General features: G+C 37.4%; 1 protein-coding gene across 2 annotated transcripts in view; it reads left to right on the forward strand.

The window, feature by feature from the left end:
- The window catches only part of NKAIN2 (sodium/potassium transporting ATPase interacting 2), a 950,393-nt gene that overhangs the window by 846,413 nt on the left and 77,322 nt on the right, over positions 1-26,658 (forward strand). The gene's annotated exons all lie outside the window — the stretch shown is intronic.

A 26,658-nucleotide genomic window follows, 5' to 3' on the forward strand; every position in this document is an offset into this window, starting at 1 on the left:
GTTCATCCAACTTGTAACATGTGTCAGAGTTTCTTTTTAAAAATAAATAACATTCCACTGTATGCAGATACCATGGTTGGCTCATCCATTTCATTGTTGATAGATGCTGGGGTTTCTTCTTCCTTCGACTCTTACGAATAATGCTGCCATGAACATGGGTGTAAAGCTATCTCTTCAAGACTTTGCTTTCAGTTATTTTGAATTTATACCCAAAAGTGGAATTGCTGGATTGTACGGTAATTCCGTTTTTAGCTTTTAAGGAGCCACCAAACTGTTTTCCATAGCAGCTGCGCCATTTTGCGTTACTACCAACAGCGCAGAAGGGCTCCAGTTTACCCACATCTTTATCAACACTTGTTAAATTTTGTCTTTTTGATGGTAACCATCCTAATGGGTGAATGGGTGTGAAGCACCAGCTCATTTTAGACTTAAAATTTTAGACAGTTTTCCAGAGGGTAGTTTGCAAATGACATTCGTTAGAATCACTTCATAAACATATTACAAACATTCAGGTTCCTGGGTCAAATCTCTGAGGATGGGGCATGAGCAATATTTTGACAAGTTCCTCAGACAATTCTTTTGAAGACTTTAGTCATACAACTTACTATATTGGAAAGTACCTTGAGAAAGGAAACACACGGCCAATCCTACAATATTGTGTAGAATATTTGCTATAAAAATCTCACTTTTTATCTGCATAAAGAGAGATTACATAGACACAACTAACATTTTTCACCTCTAGATGTGTAATTTTTACAAATATACCTAAGTCCTTGAGCCACATAGTAACACTTTGCAGTGTGTTGCTGGGTGTTATTATTATCATCCCTGAAGTAATGGAAAACTATAAGCACTTTTTTATCCTTTGAGGGTGTGTGTGTGTGTGTGTGTGTGTGTGTGTGTGTTGTGTGTGTGTGACATGTATAATGATCCCTGACTTACGGCTGCACTAGCAAAGATTTTTATTTTTATCCATTTCACTTCTTTTGCAGAGTAAAAGTCGGGGTTGACATTTCAGTTCTATTACGATTATTTGAGTCCTTCCCACTGACGACTGTGCGAGGCAGGCACTGTTTATTCTCTGGAGTAGATGGTGTCTTAGACCTTAGCTGTTTGGAAAGCTGCTTGTTTATTATGAGAGAAGATCTTAGGGACCAAAAATGAAATTGTGCCCCAAATGACAGCGGGTAGAAACATGGGCCTAACAGGGGAAAAAATCAGTATTCACTGGTGGTTAAAGGTGCTTGATGTCAAGACTTGAAATAAGAAGATTTAGGTTATGCCAAAGAATTTTCAGAAATGTAAACTACTTGTACTGTTCTGCATCAGCACAATTACATTTATAAAATCACGTGTAAGCAGACCCTTCACTTCCAAAATACCGGGCATCTTTCCAATCCTAGTCTTCAGATTTATTGTCTTTCTATAGTTCGGTGCTGATACTTTTGTGCTTCTGAAACCCTGTCTGCTTTCAGCAATTAATAAAAACGTTATGGGTTTTGATTTGCATCAGCGCAGCATATGAACTAAATTACTTTTCATCGGCAGGTTTAAAGCAGAATAAAACTCTTTGTGATAAAGTTTCATACTGTTCGCATATGAGTTGCTGGACCGTGGAATCCAATGAGCCAACACCAAAGGCAGCCAGGAAAAGAGGCTGCCTTTTGTTCCAGTTTATATTATCCCAGCTAAGCAGTCTGCTGTTCTAGGAGGTTTTAAATGTTAAGCCCCTCTGTGGCTTTTAGAAACTGAATAATTTTCTGACCAAGAGCAGCCCCTGAACTAAACCCGAGCACAACGTGGGATGGCACCTTGTCTGTCGTGGCTTAACAATTGAAGTTGCCAATTAAGTGCAGAAAATTTTGCTCTCAGAAGTATTTAAAGAACAAATATTATAAGTTACGGTATCCTCAGTAGAATTTATTTCGCCTTCACCTCCACCCAAGGAGAGAGTCAAAGTTATTTCTCCTTCTGCTGATTTCTCTGTGTCCCTGCCTTTCTTCATTGCTTCTTCCCATTGTTCTAGTTCAGTTCTCTGCAGTATAGCTCACACGGATGGTGTACTCCACTACTTTTCACTACAGTGTAAAGGGATATGCGCGTCTGTGTGTGTATAGGAGATTTTTATCTATTTATCTATCATCTCTCTTCGAGAATAAAAATGGAGTGGATTTTATTTTGACAACACCTGCAACATAGTTACAAAGATAGGAAGTAGTTTATCAATAATCTAAGCATTAAGGATAAGGATGAGTTTTATTTATAGGCAGCCCCCTCCGTGTGTAGCCCAGTGTGTGCATGTAATGAAGGAGTAAACTCTAAATGCATGAATAAATTAAGAAGAGGTTTCTGGGTTTAAATACTCCCCTTTGGTTCATAAGCCCCTCCGTAGATCTTGGTCTTAGCTTTCTTGTTCTTCTGGATAATCTGTCCTCATTCTCTCAATCCCTTTTACTTGCCGTTTTATTTTCTTAGGGTAGGGGGATCTCTTATAAAGCTGCAATGATCTTTTGTGCACCTGTCTCACCCACTCTGCTGCAGTTTTCCTGGAATCTGGCAACAATTCTGTCTTCTTCCTTTTGAATTTCTGTGGCTTTTGACTGAGACCCACTGCAGTACCTGTGTTGTTGTTTTGTTTTGTTTTTTTCCAAAGGAGCCCTTCTGTTAAGGAGCTTTCTTGCATTCCCAGAGAGTATCCTCCCAGCCTCACTCCCATGCACACCCCACTCGTAGGTCACAGTTTGGATACTGGCAAACCAGCTTTGCCATTTGGCATTGTCCTATAGTTGAGAGTTTCCTCGGGCTTCATCATCCTAGACATTTATGCGCCCTGTTCTAAGTTCTAATTCTCTTTAAAGAGAGGACTTCTGGTTTTTCTTATATTCTCCTGAATATCGTATACCGAGTTATTTTGCCTTTATTACTTAAACCCTAGCTATTAAACTTCAAAGTGAGAGTGTTCTTAAAGGGAATAATAGAGCTGTGTTCTGAAAGTTTAATCAGTTGTTTAAACCCCAGAACACCTACCAAAAAAAATTAAAAAAAAAACCTCAAATGTAAGCCTCATGAGGGTGGTTCACTCACTTTATTATAGCTATGGCTAATCATCCACCTGCCTTCCTTCTAAGAAACTATCTTGAATTACTCAGTTTACTTTGTGCTTTTGTAATAATATCAATATAACAGTAAATAGTGCCTGTTTAAGTATAAGCAGTGTCTACATAACAGTGTCTATAAGGCCCAAATGAAATGAAGTACATGAAGACTGAACAAAACAGTGGTTGTTTGACTATAATAAATGGATATCAGAATACTTTAAAAGCCTATTTAACCCACATGTGGATGAATTATTCTAATGAACAGTATAGTATCATAGGATGTAACCTCCATTTATCAAAGCATCTCTCATGAAAACTCCATAGAACTTCACAAGAAGGGTAAAAGAAACACATCTTCTCTGCTATGACTTTCACACAGTGAGAGCCCACCTTCTCCATCCCTTCTTTTGCCTTTTGAGTGAGAATAGCCTCCCTGAATTCCAGTTTACCTCTGGGGATTCTAGACAAGAAGGGACCATTGGAAAATATTAGGGACCACATACAAAGAGTAAGGAGTAGAGATCTAAGCTATTGCAGGGAGATAGGGAATAGGATAGAGTTTGGTGAAATGAGAAATAGGAAGGAAAGGAAATACAGGTCTCAGACTAAGACAAAGAGCAGGGGATTGAATCATGAGGTTGGAATGGAGCAGGGGGTATCTGAATGATTACTATGTGTCAAGCACTGCGGTAAGGATGCTACGTGCTAATAGTGCTCATTTAATTTTTACAAGAACCCAGCCAAGTGTATATTATTACTCCTCACTCCATGGATAAGGAGATTGAGACTCAAAAATTTCATTTTTTATAGTTCCACATCCAAAAAAAATAATGGCACAAATGAGTACAAGTAAAACTGGTGAATTCTGAAAAGGATTTGTAGATTATATCAATGTCAATCCTGGTTTTAATATTTTACTATAGTTTCACAAGATGTTACCTCTGGGAAAACTATAAAAGTATACTCTCAATTTAGGGATTCTTTATATTATAAACACTAGCCCTCTGTTGTATATGTTGTGAATATTTTCACCTAGTTTTTCAGTTGTCTCTACTTTTTGTCTATGGTGTTTGTTTATGGCTATGGGAGAAAAAAAAACTGTGTAGCCAAAGATATTAATCAGGTTTTTTTTTTCTAGAATTTTGAGTCATAGAAAGTCTTTCCTTATAGGCATGTTAAAGAGCAATTTACTCATGTTTTCTTCTAGTACCTGTATGGTTTCATTTCTTACATTGAGATCCTTAAATCCATTCTCAGGCTACAGTGCAAGTTTGGTATTTCAGGAAAACTGCTGAGAGGTTTCAAGATGACATTTTTTTGCTCATTAGTCATGAAAGGTTTTCTTAGCACATTGATCCATGCACATTTTCCCCCTGCATGATAAGCACCAGATAACTAATGGTATTTGGTTATTGTTCCCACAGTCCTTGCACAGAAAGAATTCAATCAGGAACAAACTTCCAATGAAGAATAAGAGTGTCATTGGTTCCATAGACTCATAGGATCTTTGTAGAACTGTCTGTGTTAAAAAGTGGCTTAAATTCACATGAATTTCTAGTGCAGACAAAGAGCTTATCAACAGGCTTCTTTTTAAAAAACCTTGAGGAATTTCTGCACTAGAATTGTGGATTATACTATTTGTGGCTCTTTTCAGGCTTTGGCTTGGGAATATGCAGAAGACAAGAGTCATAGCAAAGTAGACAGACAATAATGTCAAGAGCCTTGTAAGCATCCAGGAAATGTCTGGGTCACCTTAGATGAGAAGTCAGCATTTTGCTAGCTATTTCTCACCCTAATTACTGATTTCTAATCTATGAATATTGCCACTCTATGTGTAGCATTTACTTTAAAAATAAATATTTTATATTACTTCCCATAATGTCTAGATGTTGTAGAACAAGACTTAGTAGTTAGGGCAATTGATGCTGGCAATACACATATCATTAGCAAATTACCATTAAAACATCAATACAATGAGGTAGAGATAAGAGACTGATCTAAGTGGGGATAACGCATCATAAAAAACGCATAAAATACGTTAAAATCAATTTCAGTTTCTAATGGATAATTTGGACACTTCCAATTTTAATGTCTAATTTTCTTTTCCAAATGAGTAGAACTAAATACAACAAATATAATATTTATGTTATTTTGCTGTTATTTTTGAAGTTTGCATTGTATGGCAATGAAAATCATTACAACAAGAATAATTTTCCTTTTAAACATTCATTCCAGCAAAATCTTAAATTTTCATTATCCCAAATTTTAAGGATATACTAATGAAGATGATGAATTATTGAGGTCAAAACATTTCTATAATCAACAAGGATTAAAACAGTCTATTTTAAAAGTACACAGAGATAGCTCTTAAAAAGTCACTAGCATGTTTGCACAACAGGAATTTAAGTTCTTTAGCATTTGGTGCAATTTTAACACTTTATTAGTGTATTTCCATAAGAAATCCAATGTAGTAAACTCTTGATTCTTTCATGTTGTAGTATTTTGGAAGCTGTTTAATCCAAACTCGTTTCTGCAACTATCATTCCATCTCCTATTAGTTGGGATGTAGAAATAATATACAAGACACTATTTTAATTTTGCTTGAACTTGAAGCCACACGATGCCAAATCAGAAAGGTAAAGATAGAAGTAGTAAATTAGGGGTGCCTGTGTGGCTCAGTTGGTTATGTGTCTCTTGATTCCAACTCAGATTATGATCTCAGGGTCGTGGGATTGAGCCCCACTTCAGGCTCAGTGCTCAGCTTGGAGTCTGCTTCTCCTTCTCTCTCCACTCCTCTCCAACTTGCTTGCTCTCTCTCTCTCTCTTTCTCAAATAAATAGATAAAATCTTTTTTAAAAAGTAGTAAGTTAAAGAAATAATGCCAACTAATTAGTATAGATTAAGGAACCTATAATAAAAAACTGAACCCCTTCCCACACAGTTGTTGTGACAATATATAGCTATGACTCTTAAAGCTATTTTACTATTACAATAAATTTGCTATTATAAAACAGATCATAAAATGCATTCAAAAGGCAAACACATTTAATATTTAAGATTATCCCTCCAATTTGGATTATTTATTCTACTGGTCCCCAACATGAGTACATTTAATCAACCTTTGGATATAATTTGAAGTGCTATAAAAATTAAATGTACTGATGATGACTTGCAAATTGGAAAATAACCCAACAGCTAATTAAGTGAAATGCAAGAATTTTGCCAGCCTTAAAAATTTGCATTCTGTTTCTACTTATTATAACTATTATTTTATTTTTTTATTTTTTTATAACTATTATTTTAAAAGTTAAGTAACTTTTTAACTTTTCCACATCTATGAGAATGGCTACAATCCAAAAATGAATTTTAGAAACCAGACGATACCAAATGCTGGCATAGATATGAAGAAACAGGAAATTTTATTCATTGCTGGTGGGAAAGAAAACTGGTTTAGCTACTTTGAAAGATGGATGGCAGTTTCTTACAAAACAAAACAGTCCTATGACATCACCCAGGAACCATTCTAGTAGGTTTTTATGCAACTGTTTTGAAAACTTATATCCACACAAAAATCTGCGCACTGATGATGTGTTTATTTAAAATTCCCAAAAGTTCAGAGCAACCAATATGTCTTTCAATAGGAAATGGATAAACAAGCTGTGTTATCTCCATACAATGGAATAGTATTCAGCAATAAAAACAAATGAGCTATAAAATGACACAGATCAACATTAAATGTATATACAAAGTAAGAGAATCCAATTAAAGTTAGTATCTGTATGATTCCAATTATATGGCATTCTGGAAAAACCCAAACTATATCACAGTAAAAAGAAAAAAGAAAAGAAAGAAAAAAAAAAAAGAAAAGAAAAGAAAAGAAAAGAAAAGAAAAGAAAAAAGACAAAAAGAAAAGAAAAGAAAGAAAGAAAAGAAAAGAAAAAGAAAAGAGAAAAGAAAAGAAAGAAAAGAAAAGAAAGAAAAAAAGAAAAGAAAAGAAAAGAAAAGAAAAGAAAAGAAAAGAAAAGAAAAGAAAAGAGAAATCAGTAGTTGTCAGGACAGAAGGGCCCTAGGAGTAAGATAGAATAAGTGAAGTACAGGAGATTTTTAGGATAGTGACACTATTCTTCATGATATTGTAGTGTTGGATACATGAAACTATGCATTTGTCCAAACACAAAGGACATTATAGCGTAAAAAGTAAAATTTAATGTATAAACATTTTTTAAAAAAATCTTTCAGGAGGTTCAGAGATCCCAGGAAGTAATGCAGATGATGACAAGAGAATCCAATTGTGTCACGAATGTGTAAAACAACTTCACTGAAGGGGAGGGGTGGGATGGTGCTGAAACTTGGAAATGAGCCTGAAAAACTAAAAGAAAAATAAACTGCCCATAAGCACTGCACAGTAGTTGATAAAGTTGTTTCCCATGGGTGGCACAGGTTAATAATTCTGATACTGCTACACATGTATACCTGAATTAAACAGTGACATAAATAGATGGTGAGAGACAGATTTTTCACTGTTAGAGTACAAGATTGCAGATAAGCAAGGAGGGAAGGCTAGAATGATCCTGTGGTAATGGATTAGAGTTGGAGACTAATCAGTATGAACTCATGTTTAGCTTAATATAGATATATATAGTTACATATATAAATATACAGGTACACATATGCACAAATATATATACACACATGCATACACAGGTTAGTGTACACATATATTTCTTTGCTCTGTCAGATGAAAGGGCCCAATGCAATAAATAGCACCCCCATAGAAATGAGCACATCTAATGCCTAGATTTTGGCTTATAATACCATTCTCTAATAAGAAGAAACTGGGCTCCCTGGAAAAAATAGCTGACTCTGTAACCAGAGCAGGAAATATATAACCTGAGCCTATACTACCTTGAAATACTAGAAAATAGGGAAATATCTTTTAAAAAACCTCACAATTTGGGGGTTATGTCAAAAAGCAAAGCAAGGGCCACCTGGGTGGCTCAGTGGATTAACTGTCTGCCTTCAGCTCAGGTCATGATCCTAGGGTCCTGGGATCGAGCCCCACATTGGGCTTCCTGCTCAGGAGGGAGTCTGCTTCTACCTTTTCCTCTGCCTTTTTCCCGGCTTGTGCTCCCTTCCCCTCTCTCTCTCTCTCTCTCTTTTACTCTCTCTCAAATAAACAAAATATTTCTTTAAAAAAAACAAACAAACCACACACACAGAAGTCAGCTACCAATCATCAAAGTTGGAACTATTTGTGCAATAAAATAAAGTATTAGTCTTCTGTGGCTGCCATAACAAAATACCATAAACTAGGTGGCTTACATGACAGAAAATTTTTTTTCACAGTCTTGGATGGAGGCTGTAAGTTCAAGATCTGAGTACCAGCATGGTAGGTGAGAGCTCTTTCTTTGGCTTGGGCTTGCAGATGGCTGCCTTCTCACCAAGTGCTCACATGGCCTTTCCAGCACATGCCCACATGGAGAGAGCAAGTTCTCTAGTGCCTCTTCTTACAAGGGCACTAATCCCATCAGACTAGGTTTCCATCCTCATGACCTCGTCTAACCCTAGTTACTTACCAAAAGCCCCAACTCAAAATGCTATCATTGCGGGGGCGGGTTCAACATTCAACACATATATATATCTCTTGGATCTTGACCCTGTTTGCTGTTATCTCTGCTGGGTTTTATTATCTCCCCTTGAAATATCATCACAGCCTCAGAACTGGACCCTCCACTTGAGCCTTGTCTATAGTTCACTGTATGTTACAAAGTGTTCCAGAGTAACCTCTTTAAGTGTATCTCTCACCATGCTTCTCTTTTGACTAAAACCCTTAAATGGCTCTTCACTACCCAAATTCCTTAGTGGTGGCCCTTGATAATTTGACCCCAGATTACCTTATCAGCATTTTCCACCATTTCTCCCTGACAGAACAGAGACATCCTATAAACCAGGACAAAACCAGCTTACTTCCAAAGAGAACTTCCAGGAGAGACCCCCTAACAGACCTTGACTGACCAAAGTAGGTAGTGAGAAGAAATTAGAAAGTTTGTGGAATGTCAAAAAAAATAATAACAAATGCTAGACATCACCCAGTTCAAGGCACAGAGCACATAGATAATGTTCCATAAGTGTTTATTGAACAGAAAAGTCAGTCCAAAAGAGACAGAGAGTAAATATGAGGACATCAATGATAATTCTTATTATTCATGGAAAAATAATAGTAATATTCTTTATATATAATATGCGCTTAATACATCTTGCATTGAAATTCGCGTTCTGATTTTTAAAAATATTTCATAGGATATATATAAAATTCCTGTGAACTTTCCTCCATCCTTCTTCCTCTTGCCTTGTCTACTATCCTAGAAAGACTGAATGGCATGATCAGTATAGTGGAGAATGTAATTTAATGGCACACACTCATAGTTTATTGGCCAGCACAATGCATAAATAGTAAAAATTTGAGCAACATTTTTTAAAATGCAGAATTCACATTTAAATCCAGATTTCTGGCTTCCCTTGAAATTGATGAGATCTGGGACTCCGAGCTTTTATTTCTACATGGCAACACAGAGTGAGAACAGAGGGGCACTTGCAGCTGGCCACATGCACTCAAACACTTCTCTCTCTCACCTCTGTAGTCATTGTAATTGAGTGAGACAGACTTTTATGAAAATTGGTTCTGCCAATTACCAACAGGGTGGACCTAGGCATATTATATAAACTTCCTGCACCCCACTATCTTCAGCTGTAAAGTTGGGATAACAATCATCTCTCAACAATAGGGTTATTGCATAAGATAAGTGAAATAAATTCTGCAAAGGCTTTTAACACATAGCAATAACCCTAGAAATTGTAGTTATTTTTTAAAATACCATTGTCCTTTTGTTTTGTTAATACTAACCAAGATACAGGTTAAAAATGAAAGTAATGGTATGTTGAGAGAAACAAATAGTACTTTAGTTTTTTATGGGGTAGGATTGTGCTGTTAATATTAAATGGAATTTAGGAATAAAGGACAGAAAGCCTAAACCATCCTGTTAAAAAATCTCATGATGTCCTTCACAATGATTCACCATCCTGGTCCAGATACTTGTCTAGCCACTTCCTTGTCTCATCTGATGGTGCCACTTTCTCCATATGCGTCCTAAATATGAATATAGCACAGCAGTGGTGTGCTGGAACAAGTCATTCCAGCTCACAGTCGATTGTTAGCTTTTGATGAATTTTGCAAACCAGTTGACATCACAAATCTAGCTTGAAATCAGCTATGATACATATATTTATACTGTAGAAATTAGCAAATGCTACTAATTAAGGCTTTTTTTTTTTTTCTTTTGAGGGTATTAAACAGTTATCAGCACATCACTGGCCCAAGCCTGACTCTGGTTCTGTGCAAGCTTTTCTCTCCCTTGAGAAATGCATCCATTCTTATAGTTTCATTTTTCTCACGTAAACTCAGATTTCTCCCACATCTCAAACTAACAAGGCCTGACTTCATTATTACCTGTAATGTCCTGGTAAATATTTCCATATAGACAACCCATATATATGGGTCTCAAGCTGAGCATTTCTTTATTAATTTCTTAGGGCTGCTGGAACAGTGTCACAAAGTAGAATGGTTTAAAACAACAACAACAACAAAAAAAATGTATTCCCTCACAGTTCTGGAGGCTAGAAGTCTGCAAAGTGTCAGTAGAGCCATGTAGGGGAGGGACCTTCTTTGCCTCCTCCAGCATCTGGCGAGGTCACCAGTTCCTTGCCTCCCTTTGTGGGAGCACTCCAGTCAGCTTCTTTGTCACATGGCATTCTCCCCTCTGTATGTCTGTGTGCCAGATTTCCTTCTTCTTTTAAGGACACCAATCATATTGGATTAGGACCCACTCAAATGACTGCATCATAACTTGTCCTCATATGCAAAGACCCCATTTCCTCAGAAAATCAAATTCACCAGTGTTGGAGGACTTTGATGTATCTTTCTTTCATGGGGATACATTTCACCTTATAGCAATTACGGAAAACAAACTTTCAGTCAAATAATCTCTAGATTTACCCCATTCTTTCAAGTTAGAATCCTTGGCGACATCTCAGAAATCTTCATATTGCTGGTTCTCCGTGGTCCTCACCCATTTCTCAGATTCATTACAGCGTGCACTTTGTGCTAGTGCTTTAGTTATTGCAACAATTTCCTAAGAATCTCCATATCTACTTTAGTCTATCTTTTCTTCCAAGGCAAATGTTGCTGTGGATTTTTACCACCCTATTTAAAAATCCTTAGCGCCTTCCACGGCCCAGAGCATAAAATTTATATGCCATTGCTTGTTTTTAAAAGCTCTACACACCAAAGTTTTGATGCATGTTTTCTTAGTCATGCTTTTTCAGACTTCTCAAAGTATCCCACCCTTCAGTAGAAAGCACTGGACTTCCTCCATGAAACCTAAAAAAGGCTGCAAACCTCTGTCTTCAAATATCTCTAGCACTTGTTTTCCAATCCATGTACTTGGCTCATGTAACATATAGCAATCTGATTATTTATTCTTCATTGTGTTTCTCTCCTCCCTCACACACTACTACAGGAACTTTAAGGCAAAGACTTTGTTACTTTCTCCTGGTATATTTCCTTGTTCTTGGTGGACACTTCATAGATGTTTATTGATGCTGATACCAAGATTGTTGTCAAAGAGGATGTTAGTGGGAAATTAAAAGGGTGACATTAAGATAAAAAAGTTAAATGGCCTTATGAGATATCAAATTAGTTCAAATGAGAAGTTTGACTATTGATAAAATGCCATAATGTAGTAATTTTTTAAAGATTAAGTAGCTAATCATGGCTAATCATTCATCATTCATGAACCATTTATTTTTCTTAGTGTGTGCCTACTACTGTATTAAATAACAAGAATTAGTATGCATTATTCCCTCAATTTCTATCTACAGAGAAGAATTTACATATACAAAGTATATATAAATATATGTATATATGTTTGTGGGTACATATTTGTGTATATATATATATTTGTTTAGGTATTTTATATACATGCACACACAGAGGGAGAGAAAAGGATTTCTTATTAATTTTTCATGGAAGGAGGAATGGATGTATTTCTCTCCATTATATAATCAATGCAGTTGCTATATGCACTCTTTGAAATATATGCAAATAAAATTTTACAAATACTCAAATCAGATAGAAGTTGCACTGTTGAGTGGTATTGCAATTTATCAGAGAACCGACTCACAAGTACGAGATTCATATTCTATTTATCCCCCCCTCTAGGAAAAATACACAAACATTTTACTGTACTTCAGAGAAAAATATCCCATTTGAGATGAAAATGGTCTAAATTCATAAGCAAAATGAAAGTAAAGCATGGGATTCCTTTGTAATAGGCCAAGAAAAACACTTAAGCCACAATAGTAACATATTTTAGAGGGCATAATTCAGGATGGAACTGCAGAGAGGTTATTAAAAGTGAACAAAAAGATTATAAAAGTGCAAATGTACCATACAGAATATATTCACAGAGCATAAAATATACATCGCTGCAAAAACCTAACAACTGTAAATGTGGACCTTCTATAGTGCATTGTGTTGAAGAAAGCTCCTAGGACAACAAAGCCAAAACCTAAAAGAAATCTCAAACGTGTAACCTTTTCAGCAATCACTGGCTCTGCTCAAGGAGAGAGCTAACCAACCCTGAGGAACAGGAGCACGTTCATATCCGCTGCCAGTCAAAAGCTACATAGGTTGGCCATAAACGAACAATTTTCTGTACCCCCTGTAGTGAAATTCTTATTTTTAACAATACCCACATGGTGAAAGAGGCTAGATTACTTCTTTCTTTTCTTCCTTAGAGGAAAATCAAAAAGTCTGCATATATAAAGAGCCAGGCATATTTAATTTTCTCACACTATCAATGAGGAAACCAAAGCGTAGAAGAGTCAGATGACTTGCCAAAACTCACGGAGCTCTTGGTCACTGAGCTAATGGGATGTGATGACTGAGTCTACTCTGTGAAATGAGAAAGAGAGAGGAAAAAACTCAGCTATCTTTACTTGATGTGTATATATGGATATATATGTATGTACAGTGAACAAACAAGCATGTAAGAAAATACATGCAAAAAGCAGAGTTAATGTATAAGTATACAACCACATAATGTGGCTTATGTGTTTTACACGTGAGAAAAATATAGTGATGGTGTATATTGCTCTAATATTTTCTTTTTACCACTATGTTTCTTTCTCTCACTTATTCTTCTGGGTCTTGTATACGTACCAAGTCATCCTGCATTAAAACAATTACTTTCTTTAAACTTGGATTTTTTTTAGACATTTTATTTACTTATTTGACAGTGAGAGAGAGAGAGCGCGTGAGCACAAGTGGGGGGTAGTGGCAGACAGAGGGAGAGAGACAGACTCCTTGCTGAGTAGGAACCCCCACACAGGGCTCCATCCCAGGACTCTGGGATCATGAACTGAACCAAGGGCAGATGCTTAACTGACTGAGCCACCCAGGTGCCCCTTAAAACTCAGATTTTATTTTGATTGTCCAATCTTTCTAACCTGCCTCCAACAACAGCTCCGAGTTGGAGGCATGAAGTTTAGGATCTTCCCCAAGTATGTCTCAATAATTCGGGTGATCCCTTCCTGCTGTCAGAGCTGGTACCAATGCTCGACTGTGCACAGCATATTCTGCAAAATGCCTCACACCTGCTTTCCTCTGGACTGCCTTGTTGAGCTGATCTGTGCCCACCCTCTACGCCTTCTCCTCTCTATTTAGTCTTGCTCTGACCTGCAAAGGGAACCAGCTCCCTAATTTGGGGGGCACCATGCAAAAAGGCTCCTTGTCCAAAAATTATTAAAATGAGGAGAGCAAGTCTTGGGCCCTTCCGAGCTGAGGCCCTGCATGACTGTACACAGCTCACCCATGAAGCCAGCCCTGCCTGCAAGGGCGCACGGAAGGATTTGAGTGCTCTTATGGCTTTTGGCAGGAAAAGAACTGCATCCAAGCTAAATCCAGCCTCCTGTGCAGAAGTCATTGACTGAATGATGCCTCCCATGCCGCCCTATTGCTCATCCCCCCTGGCTGCGCTGCCATCTGGGGTATTGCTCTTTAGCTCTTTCCTCTGCAGTTCCACGTCGGCTTCTCTGGGACCAGAACTGAGGTTGCCTGAATAATTCCACATGCTTTTCGACTCTATTACCTTCTGATTTTTGTTGACCTTGAGATAATATCTGTGAAACTCTCTGTCACAGTCCTTGGCATAGAAGAGATACTTGGCATGACATTTTATTAAAATGCTCACAGACTCATAGACAGAACTTCAAGGGACCTAAAAACAACCTTCTCATTTTCCAGAGGAACAGACGTGAATCACAGCCAGCGTCGCTCAAGATTGCAAAGGGTGATCATTGAACAGCCCCCTGTCATTCTCTTTCCTTCTGCCAAATGCACACCTTTAGGGAATTTTGTCCCTGCTTGATGCTATGCTGGCAGTTTTCTTATCCAAATTATAAATTTATTCCATTTGGAACTAGGAGATATTTATTTTCTTTTCCATGATTACTTGACTATCTTAAACATAAGAAGAAAGCAAATGCTATTATTTCACTTATTCAACAAATGGCAATTGAGCCAATACTGAGCATGATGCCAAGGGATGCCATAAGTACCTGAAAAATATAAAAAGTGCTCATGATCTTCAGAAGCATTATCCAGACACGAAGCAGCTAAGTAACTCTGGAAGGCAAGAGATAATTGCATGCCAAATACTTATTAGAGAAAATTACAGGGGACCAGTAATGGGGGACATCAGATGAGGTAAGAATCACTGGAAAGGGCCTTATGGGATCCCAGAGAACTGGAACCACATATCAAAGCGGTGGAAAAGGTGCTGGTTGCAAACTAAGAGTCTGGAGACCAGAATTAGCATGATTTTTCCATTGAGAGTGAAGCTGTTGAGTATTTTTCTTTCATGAGGCTTAAATGCACTCTGCAAACAGATATAGTGAACTTGGAAATGAATTACAAATCTTTTGCAGAAAGCAGAGTTAGGAACATATCAATAATAAGAAGATTCTGTATCGGATACTTCAAATTTCAGAGTCCTAAGAAATTGCTACCTTCCAGTCTTGATGGAAGTATGGAAGTAAACCAAACACATCATTAACCTCCATGAGAAGCACCCAAAACTATGTACTGACACTCTCACGACTATGTTTTCTCAAAAATCCAAAACTTGTTAGAACTGTGTGAAAATGTATAAGGAAGACCAGGTAAGCGGAGCCCTCCTGAGAAAAGAATTCTTATTTTCACCTGTAACCCACATTTATAACAGCAGCAAACCAATTGTTTGAGCTTAACAGCATGATACATTCTCAGTTACAGTTATCCACATGCATCAGCCAATGATAGTTTCCCTGTCAGAAAGTATCTTCCAATCTAGGTTAGCGAGAAAGCGATTATAATGTGTCATCTTGTCATGGTTAAAAATAAACCCTTGGAATTCGGAACTTCATACAGTTTGTCAGATATATTTAATTGAGTCAAAGAAGCCATTCACAGATCAAATCCGGATGGCACTATGATAACATAATAAGTAACAATATGCACAAACATAGAGGAAGTGCAGGGTAATGGAAATATATGAGGTCATAAATACTTCAAGGGAAAATAGTAACTGTAAAATAAAATGTGATTTAAGGTTCAAATGGTCTATGGGGTCTAATGAATGTTAAATAAATGTGGTCTAACCCTGAGCTTGGATCCTGCAGAAGTGTAATCCTGGCTCCACATTTATCTCCACCCATAGCCCATTTAATATTGGCATTAGATAAATTAGCATCAGACATTGAATATTTTTAAAGTAGCAATAATATTGGCTACAATAAACAGCAAGTTCAACCAATGTTGTTTTTTATTTTTTTTTTTTTGCTGTGTTTGGCAAAATGCCTGCCACTTGAAGATTTGTTACATAAGCAATCTAATTAAATAAGAGAGTATGAACATAGTACTGTTTTTTCCCCTTGGATAATAAAATATAACAAGGAAAAAAATGAAAATAACTTTTAAAATACTTTTTAAAAATTTAAATTTAAAAGGCTGCTTCAAGTATGAATAGCTTTTAAAAAATGTTTCTTATCTTTGTTCCACAAAGCGAAATTTTAATATTGCCTTGTAAATGCAATGTTTTGTGTCTAAAATTGCAGAAACAATGGAAATTATTACTATACCACTTAGTGATATTTTATACTCTTATTAATTATCAATAATAATTTTTTTAGTATGCATTCAACTTCTCTTCATCTAAACTGTGCATCTTTGAAGAGCAGTTACTGGAAGACCTTCCTTGCATCTTGGTTGTGAGGTGGAAAATCATATCATTTTTTCAGTCTCTTTTTCTTCATCATAATATAGAGCTCAACATCTCTGTTATAGGATTGTTCTAAGAGATGAAAGGTAAACTGTATATGAGAAAATGATCTGCAACTTGTGTTGTCCACACATTAATGATTAGTATATTTCTTTGTTCATGTTTAATAGATTATTTCCCCAGTGATTCTCAGGGAACTCAAAGCTGTGCTTATTAAGTCCAGTTCATCTATCTGTTTATTTCATATATTCTCGTATTTTTTTTTGTTTTTACACAATGTTTGTGAGTACCAAAAACAACTATTGAAAAATTTATAAAGATTTATCAGCACCTTTCCAAATTTCGATTGTTGAGGCAGAGGCAGCCAAGGCATAGGCAAAAATTAATCATAAGCAATTTAGAGACTAATTTCTTCTATGTGTGTGCACACATCCTTCACAAATAACTAGGAAGTGACTTATAGTGGTGGCTTGTGGAGCATTGTGGCCAGTGACCCTTCCATACTGTGATTATTGAGTTACACTCCTGGTAATGTTTGGGGCCAGCTCATATTCCGTTCTATATGTCTATATATATTCCATTGTTATCATAACATGACTCTAAGGGTGGTAGGGAGAAGTAGAAGTCCTGTAACTCAGTTGACCATGGTTATGACCATGGTGAGAGCATGAGAAGAAATGGCACAATAGGCACATTGAAGATGGGTTTGGCTTATGACATTTTCAACCAGGTCATAAATGAAATCATAGGGTAAACACTACAAGTAACTTGATGCCTAGGGCAGCACAAAAACTAAACCATTCATGATTCAAAAAAAAAAAAAAAAGTCCTGCATGGTCCTGCCGCCTATAGACCAAATGGTTAGGTCTCCTAAAGAGGCCTTAATGATGTCTGAGTAGCTTCCTCCAAATCAGCGTGTTCTGGCAGGTGGACAGGACACAAACTGCCAGAGGTGGCCAAGGAAGCCCAAGGAAGGTAGTCGACATTGCCCCTCCAGCTCTGGTTTATCTGCGACAAAGGGGCCCAGAGAAGCACTTAGTGATCTGCATTTCCATTTGTGCATAAGGTCAAGGGCACTTCCTCTAATCTTGCCTCAAAGGTTCCCATCCAAAAATAACCAAAAGTTAGTTACTCCTTTTTTTCCATTTCCATCATTTTATCAGTAAACTGAAATGTACAGTTTAAGTATGACAGTAACCAGAGAAGGAAGAGGAATGGTAAGGAGCCAACATTGAAGACATGGTTAATTCATAGCCTATATCATCTACACCCAGAGAATTTGTGTATGTAAGAATTTATGTATGCAAATATTCAACTAATATTTGCTGAATGCCCTACTAAATACTAATTACTGTTTGAGGCCCAGGGAATACATTAGAGAACAAGACAGGTAAAGATCCTACCCTCATGGGGTTCACCATTTAATGGAGGGAGACAGAAAATAAATATATACATAATATAATGTCAGGTAGTGACTGGTGTAGAAATAAAAATAGACCAATGTGCAGAAACAGAAGGAAAATGGGAAGAGGGGCTATTTCGATCTAGAAGAGCCAGGAAGACATCTCCGATGACCCTTGAGCAAAGAGCTGAATGAAGTGGTAAAATGAACCATGTTAATGTCTGTGGAAGGAAAATTCCAAGCTGAGAGGACAGTAAGAGGAAGTCCTAAGATGGTAAGGAGTTTGCCATTCTCAAAAAAACTGTGAGATAGTCAGTGCTTGTGAAGAGGAATGAGTGAGAAGCAGCATAGTAGAAGATAAATTTGGAGGAAAAGCCAGTTCAAATGGGACAGTTAAGGCTGTGGTAAAGACTTTGAATGTGATCTGATTATATAATGGGAAGATTTTTGTAAAGACTTTGAAACATGGTGCAAAGAATTGGTGGTGGGAAGTCAAGAATGGAAATCTATAGAGATACCAATTTATTTTTTAAAGATTTTATTTATGTATGCATGAGAGACACACAGAGAGAGATAGGCAGAAACATAGGCAGAGGGAGAAGCAGGCTCCCTGTGGGGAGCCCGATGTGAGCTCAATCCCAGGGCCTCGGGATCACAACTTGAGCCAAAGGCAGGCATTCAACCACTGAGCCACCCAGGCACCCTGAGATACCAATTTAGATGCAATGAAAATAATTTAGCTGAGAAAGGATTAAGTTTTAGAGAGGGTAGTAGAGCAAAGGAGGTAGAAAAATGTTTTGATGCTGTCTATACTTTAGGATTCATATATCTAAAATATGCACATGGAAAGGAGAGAAATAATAAATACATCCTAAATGGACAGTAGTTGAATAGTGATTCTATTTACTGAGATGGGGATGATGTGAAGGAGTAGGGTCAGAAGCAGAAAATCATAATTTAAATAATTTTTTGGGAGGTACAGCTCAGGATTCCTTAGCTTTAGAAATGAACACTGAAAATAATGCCAATATGAATCACAAATACTATACTACGAAGGCTCTGACTAATCCACTATCAAAATATGAGACCTTTCAGAAAGAATCCAGTGTGTGCTTGTCTTGGACTAGAAACACTAAGTCAGGTATGAATAGAAAATGAGGAGCTGAACTTCCACTGAACCTCAGGGCAAAAACAATAGCTAAAGATGGCTATTATTATGTATCGTGATTATGATTCTGTACTGCACCCTCATATTGCAATTTGCTAAGGCAAAGTGCTTTATAATTGATTTTACTAATCCATCACAGTCTACTCTACGTATATGCCTTTTGATCGTTTTCCTGTCCGAACTCACATGTTTTGAGATGTAAGCCACTTTGATCCTCCTTTGAATACAAATCATAAAAACAAATATTTCATAGTAAGCAAGCTGAGTCAGTTCATTGGTAAATGGTACAAGTTGAACTTTCTCATTGAAGGGTAGAAGCCTGAGGAAAGTCACTGACTTGTCTTGTGTCATGAGCAAGCCAACAAGAGTACAGTGCTCAGAATCCAACAGGGTCAACGTCAAAGCTGGGATAGTGCCTTCATCAACTCCTCACTTCTCATACCCCCAGCCATAGCTACCCTATAAAATGCAGCAAACAACACCTTCACTGGATCACATGTGCCTCTCACTCTGACTTAGTCATTTAGGTGGATTGCCTTAACCTGACACCTACCACAAATACACTGTGTCCTCAGGAAACGTTCCCTCCCTACAACCTCCACTGCAGATCACTGGTGTGGGCCTTTTCCACCTCTCCATCACACCCTCACCCAGGACACTATCGCCACCCTGGGTCTGTGTGCCCGAGGTTCTGATTCCTGGAAGGTGGTCAGATTTTAGAGGCACAGGGCTATTACTTTCAAAGAAGACAGTGGAGATTTTACAACATAACATGATCAAGACATTAAAATTATAATTCATTCAAAAATTCATTCCTTCACAATTCAGAAGTGTTAGACTGAGCTCCCAAGAGTGGAGATCTTGTCAATCTTGTTCACTGCTTCATGCTTGGCATCTGGCATTATGCCCAGCTCGTTGTAGGCCATGGATAAATAGAAGCTGTGGCATCAAAGGGGCAGGGCATGCTGGTAGGAAGTACAGACTCTGATGTGAGATCACCTGGGAAAAACCATAGCTCTGCGCCTTACTAGCCCTGTGATCTTGGCAAGCTACCTAACCTCTCCAACTCAATGTCTCAGTCTGGGAAAATTGGTGGTACCTGCCTCCGAAGATTGCTGTGCGATTCAGTAGACCTCCACACAAATAAAACTTGGAATGCCATAGGTCTTGATGTGCTTTAGATACTGATGATGAATTATTTAATAATTTACAGTGTTATGTGGGTGATGAGTTAAAATCCGTGCCTCTGCATTTATTCCATCATTGAAAATAGCACGTGTGCAAAGATAGACACAGGCAGCTGCTCCTGCTCTCTTTCCTGTTTCTCTCCATCTGCGAATTCCATGACCCTTAGAGGCAGCACTGAAATTAGAGAAGCAAGAGATGTTATTGGTAAGTCCATGGCTCCCCAACCCTCAAAGAAGAGGATTCCATCTGTTATCATTTACAGTCCTCTATTCCGTGCAGCCTTCATGGTTCCTAGATATTCAAGTTTGCCAGAGGAATCAGGATCAGGAGACACATGAAATTCATTGACCTAGACCACAGCCAGAAGAGTTTGCAGTAGAAATACTGGTAGTTGATTAATTTAAAACAATGTTAATAAGGTGCCTGGGTGGCTCAGTCAGTTAAGCGTCCAACTCTTGATTTCAGTTCAGGTCATGATCTCAGGGTCGTGAGATCGAGCCCCCACCTATATAGGGCTCTGCCCTGGGCATGGAACTTGCTTGAGATTCTCTGCCCCTCCTCTCTCTCTGTGTCTTTCTCTATCAAAAATTAATAAATTAAATAAATAAGAAGGGTAATAATGACCATTTATTAATTTCTAATGAAAAACAAAGCAACCTAGCACACAAAATAATTGTGATGAGTTGGTTTTATTAGAAATTATTAGAAAAAAATCTACATTAAAAAGCAAGTTATACTAAGAAAAAGTTTGTTTGTTTGTTTGTTTGTTTTCCTGTTCTCTTCTCTTTGAGGATGAGTTTGGAAACAGACCACAATGTTTACTTTGATTAATAGCTGATGGAATTAAAACAGGGTAGCCTGATACATACCTTGCTACTGTAAGGATAAACCCGAATAATACTGATGGTTCCACTGCCGGCACATTCCCCGGGCTTATGTACTTATATACTGGAGGACACAGAGAAATCCTTACCCTCTGGCCTTTTATTTTTATTTATTTGGTGAAAAGAAGGGGTAGATTTGGATTACACAAAGACCATCTGAGTCACTTAGGATGGTGATTATGTGTAATTTTTTTCTGGCTACTCATGTGGTTGTAATACCTCCTTCATATTTCATCCAAATGATTTTCATTGAATTTGTGACTTCCCCCAATTTTTTCTACTATTTTGTGAAAGCAAAATTAAGCTGCTCTGCATCTATTTGTTTTTCCTGTTTTCTTTCAAACTTTACGGCCGGGGAGAGGCCTTACTTTACCCCCCGTGGAGTGACCAACAGGCATTTTCAGAAATATTCTGATTTTGAAGTTATTTCCCAACCATTTTAAAAGCAAGTAGCATTATATCTATCCTATTTTGTGCATTTGGGGCCACATAGGGGCTCCATCAAATGATTCAGTGATCTTACAAAACCTTTCTTCTAGGTTAACAAGAGTCATGATATGTGCAATCCACAAATTTTAGGAGAAGTGTTTTCCAACACATCTTTCTATCACCACTTTCCCATCAGGGCTAAAGAGATAAATGCTGTCCATTTAGAAGCATAAAACTATAATGTTTTCCAAGAAAGGTTCTTAAGATGGTAAAGTTCAAACCGGGGAGATGTCATCCTTGGCTACATGTTAACTCCATTTTCCAGTAAAGGGCAAATGTCTCACACAATTAACAAAGATTCCATCAGCCAATAAAATGCCGGGCTTGAATGCCAACCACTTTCACATTGCTGGAAGATCTTTGGATTCTCTTCTGATTTTTTTTCCCCGCTTAAATTTTTTCCAGTCACCCTAATATGAGAGCAGAGAAGATAAATTAGTCTAATGCAGGATACTGTGAAGTGTTCAATTACTGCAAAAGATATGGCCAGCTCCCAAAGGAAGGAATTTAATCGAAACTAGATCAAAATGGGAAAATGAATGACAGACTATGTAAATATTCTCACATACTTAAAGATGATTTTACAAAAAGGCTTAAAAAATGAATGTATCACAGTAGATGTACAAACACTTAAAGGCATTCAATTTGTCCATTACCTAGTGGGACTTTAACATTTGATATGACAAAATTTCTAGACTTAAATTTAAAGATGAATCTAATATTAAGGTATTTCCCAGTAGTGGAGATTTTATGGGTATCAGAATTTTCCTAAAATCTTCTTCTATTTTGGAATAGGAATCTGTAATAATTTTTGAATTATCTTTGTTTTCACAACAATTATTATGGGATAAAAACATGATAATACAAATTTTCAAGTTGTGTTACATGTCTTTTCAAATGTTATTTTAAAGGATTGTTTTTCTTTATTTATTTATTTTAGAGAGAGAGACCATGAGCAGTGGAAGGGGCAGAGGGAGAGGGAGAGAGAATCCCAAGCAGGATCCCTGCTGAGCTTGAACCCAGGACCCCAAGATCATGACCCAAATCAAAATCAAGAGTCAGACAGTCAACTGACTGAGCCATCCAGGCATCCCCTTTTAAATATGATTTTTTTAAACTGTCTACTAATACCTGTGACTGAATATCAACCTTAGGAGAGTCAGAGATACTGAAATAGAAGACCATTCACATCTCCAAAAAGGATGTGAATGGTACCGTTATTTCTCAATTGTATTTCTGGATATTCTTTGTCTAGACATTGATATGTTCCAAAGATGAGACAAATCATTAGCACACAGGTCCATGCAGCTGTTCTTTTTCTATAAAAAATACCTGGTTTTCAAAATAACAATAATAACATATATTTATAATAGTAAATAATTATTATCTAATTAATTATTAAATTGATTAAAATTTAATAAAATTTATGGATCAAATAAAATTTAATTAATAAAAAATAAATGTTATTTATTTATAATAATAAATGTTATTAAGTTGTTCATTATTCATGAGGCATTTTATGGCATACATGGAAAAGAAACATTAAGAGTTATTAACTAAGTACAAATCACAAAATCAAACAGTATGGAGATGCTTTTGGTTCCAGGTATCAACGAGATTCAAAATGAAAAGTAAAAGATACAAGATATTGATTTACTGATTACTTCTTGTCAGAATGGTTTACAGCTTGACTCATAAAACTCTCATCAGATGTCTAGCAACTTGGGTAGAGGCCCTACGTTTTAGATCTCAGCTGGTCAGAAAAGCAGTGTGCTGCAATAAGGAAGAGCTAGGTTTTGATGTGAAACACTTGCTTTTCAGGGACAGTTATCTTACAGCTGTGTGATCTCAGGTAAGTTACTTAACCCATAAGAGAGTCCCTGGAAAGAGCTGAAATTCAAAATGATGGCCCTGAATCATTATAATTAAAGTTAAAATGTTCTAATATTCTTTATGAAGGTAGGAGAAAATAGAACTATTTTTTTTAAGATTTATTTATTTTAAAGCAAGAGAGCAGGAGCGGGAGAGGGGCAGAGAGAGAGAGAGAATCTGAAGCAGACTCCATACTGAGTGTGGAACCCAACGGGGGGCTCAATCTCATGACCCCAAGATCATGACCTGAGCCAAAACCAAGAGTCAGGTGCTTAACCCACTGAGCCACCCAGGAACCCTGAGAATTAATGTTTTTAATAGGTAAAGAACATTTACAAATCCTGAGAAAGAATGGTATGATCAAAAACAGGAAAAATGGACAAGGGAAGGGGAGGCTAGTTTGCAAACAAGTACAAGGAACTAAAAGTTGTCTTTTTCTCCAATGAGCAAAGATATTTATACTTATGGGGACGTGCTGACAAGGAGCATTATTCAATTACTACAGAGATAGCCTAGAGAATTTTGTAATGACAGTGAAAAAATCTGACATGTTAATATTGAATGAAAGAAGAGGATACCAGACTGTGTAATAAGATCCCAATTTAAAAATCTATGTCTATATCTAAATACAATGAGAAATTATTAGGAATGTTTATCTCTGAACTGTGGAGTTACACAGGATTTTAATTTATTTTTTTATCATCTGCAGGTCCCAAGTTTTCTACAACGCATATTTATTACTTTTATAATCACACACAAAAAAATTTCAAGACCGAGAAATAGGAAAACTTCTAGGTATGGTCCTATCATTAATAAGCTAAGTGACCTAGGGGAAGTCACTTAATCTCATTGAGTCTCAGCTTTCTTATCCATAAAATGAGAAAATTGAACTCGATCACCTCCTAAGGTCATTTTCACTTCTGTAATTCCATGAATCTATAATGTAGTGCTAACCTTGTGATAGCCAAAGAAAACAAAGACTAATTAAAGTATTAGTGGCAACAAAGTTACTGCACAGGCACTATGCCTACTAGGCATTTTTAGCAAACCACACCTCACTGGCCACTTCCCTCGACGCATAACACCTTATACCTATGATAAAATTAAATTCCCAAAACAATCTCAAAGATAAGATTGAATATTTTCTTTTTTTTTAAAGATTTTATTTGTTTATTCATGAGACACACACAGAGAGAGAGGCAGAAACATAGGCAAAGGTAGAGAGGGAGAAGCAGGCTCCATGCAAGGAGCCCCATATGGGACTCGATCCCAGGAATCCAGGATCATGCCCTGAGCCAAAGGCAGATGCTCAACCGCTGAGCCACCCAGGCATCCCAAGATCGAATGTTTTCTTAATAGTAGCCCTGTAAGTTGCACAAGACAAAGACACCGGAGGTGAAGAGCTAACTGCATAGGGTCAGAGGTGAGGGCACACGCGTCCCCTGATCCCTGGAGCCCATCAGGCCTTTCTCACTATGTGATGCTTTCCTGGGTCGCCCTCGTCCCTTCTGAGAATCCCACCAGGTTATGTGTTGCTTTATCATGTGCCATTTTCCTAGCTGGTTAATCAGAAAACCCTGTTTCTCTAGGATTTGGGGGATTCTTCTAGTAATAACTTTGCAGCCATAATTAAGAAATATGTTAAGCCTTCTGCCAATTAACTTAACTGATGTGAAAACCTGACTGGTCCAGAGAGCGATGGATTTCCCCAGCTGCCCCTTATCAGGGACCAGCTTAGTGTGAAGGAGAGAAGCTAGGCTGAAGCCCGAGCTGTAAAAGTGCCAGGAAAATTGGCACAAATTCCTAGTGCAGGGGGCGAAGAGGGAAATGTGCTCTGCTGGTGTGTGGGTGTTGCCTAAGCAGAAATTGTTTTAAAATCTTTAATTGATGGAATGAATAATTGCATACATTTCTGCTACATGAAAGTTTCTCCCAAACACTGGGCCAACAGGACAATTGGGGAAAGGGGTCTATATGCAACCCGAGGAGAGGCAGTCCTTCTGCAAAATATTCCATAATGGAACCCCATGAAAATAAAAATTAAAAAAAAAAAAAAAAAAAAAAAAAAACTTGGGCCAGAGCAAGCGCTCAGACAAGACATCCCTGACCTCTCTTCTTTCCTTCTAGTGCTCCTCAGTCTAGGCTCGATGCCTCTTTTAAATGCTTGACCAGTGCTTCTCAGACTCCTTGTGGACTATTCACTTTCCCAATCCATCACCTGCAAAAATGGGTATTTTTATCAAGTATAGGAAAAATAAATGAGTACAAAAATCGTATTTTAAAAAACATAAAAATAAACCCATTTTTATTATTAGAGTCAACAAACGTAAAAACCACTCTGTCAATTTGCTGTAAAGTTTCTTAATATTTAACTCTGTGCATTATCATCACAGACCAATAATACACAAATTCCCAGCCAGGAGCTTTTGAATAGCACTGTGATCAACAATTACCCTGCAAAAACTTATCTCGGCTTTTCCCACACCGCAGCTGTTTGTTTAGACTTCTACACACCTAGATTAGACGGGGAGTTCTGCAAGGGGATAGGCAATACCTAACACTCTGGGGTGCTCAGCAAATATTTATTGAAAGAACGAACGAACAAATGAATGAAGCACAAAGGAATGTAAGCGTTTCTGTCATTACACCAATGGAGATCCTTCCAACACCCAGAGTAACTCCCACACTCTCCTCACGTCCTTTAAGAGATTCCCAAATAAAAGATTGACTTGGCCTCTTGCTTAGTTCCTGCTCTTCAAAAATCATAAAAACACTGGAGTCCTATACCTTTATTTTTGAGTTTCTCTATTTTCCCCCATTTGATTTCTTGCACCTCTGTGAAAATATTTATTAACTCTTCTCTTGGAGCCATTCGCTGCTTTCTTCAGCCTTGACGTCAAGTATGCTAGTATATCCGCTTTCTGTTAAGACTGTAACCCGTTACCATAAACTTAATGGTTTAAAACAACAAAAATGTATTATCTCACAACTTCTGTAGGTCAGAAGTCCAGTGTGGTCTCCCTGCCCTGAAATTGTCTTTGCTCATTCAGGTTGTGGGAAGAATTCGGTTCTTTGAGGTTATATGACTGAGGTCCCCATTTCCTTCCTGTTAGTGAAGGGCTGTTCCCAGCTCCCAAGCCATACCAGTTCCCTTGGCTTGTGGCCTCCTTCCTCCACCTCC

The sequence above is a fragment of the Canis lupus genome, chromosome 1 (assembly GCF_011100685.1).
Source record: "Canis lupus familiaris isolate Mischka breed German Shepherd chromosome 1, alternate assembly UU_Cfam_GSD_1.0, whole genome shotgun sequence".
NCBI lineage: Eukaryota > Metazoa > Chordata > Mammalia > Carnivora > Canidae > Canis > Canis lupus.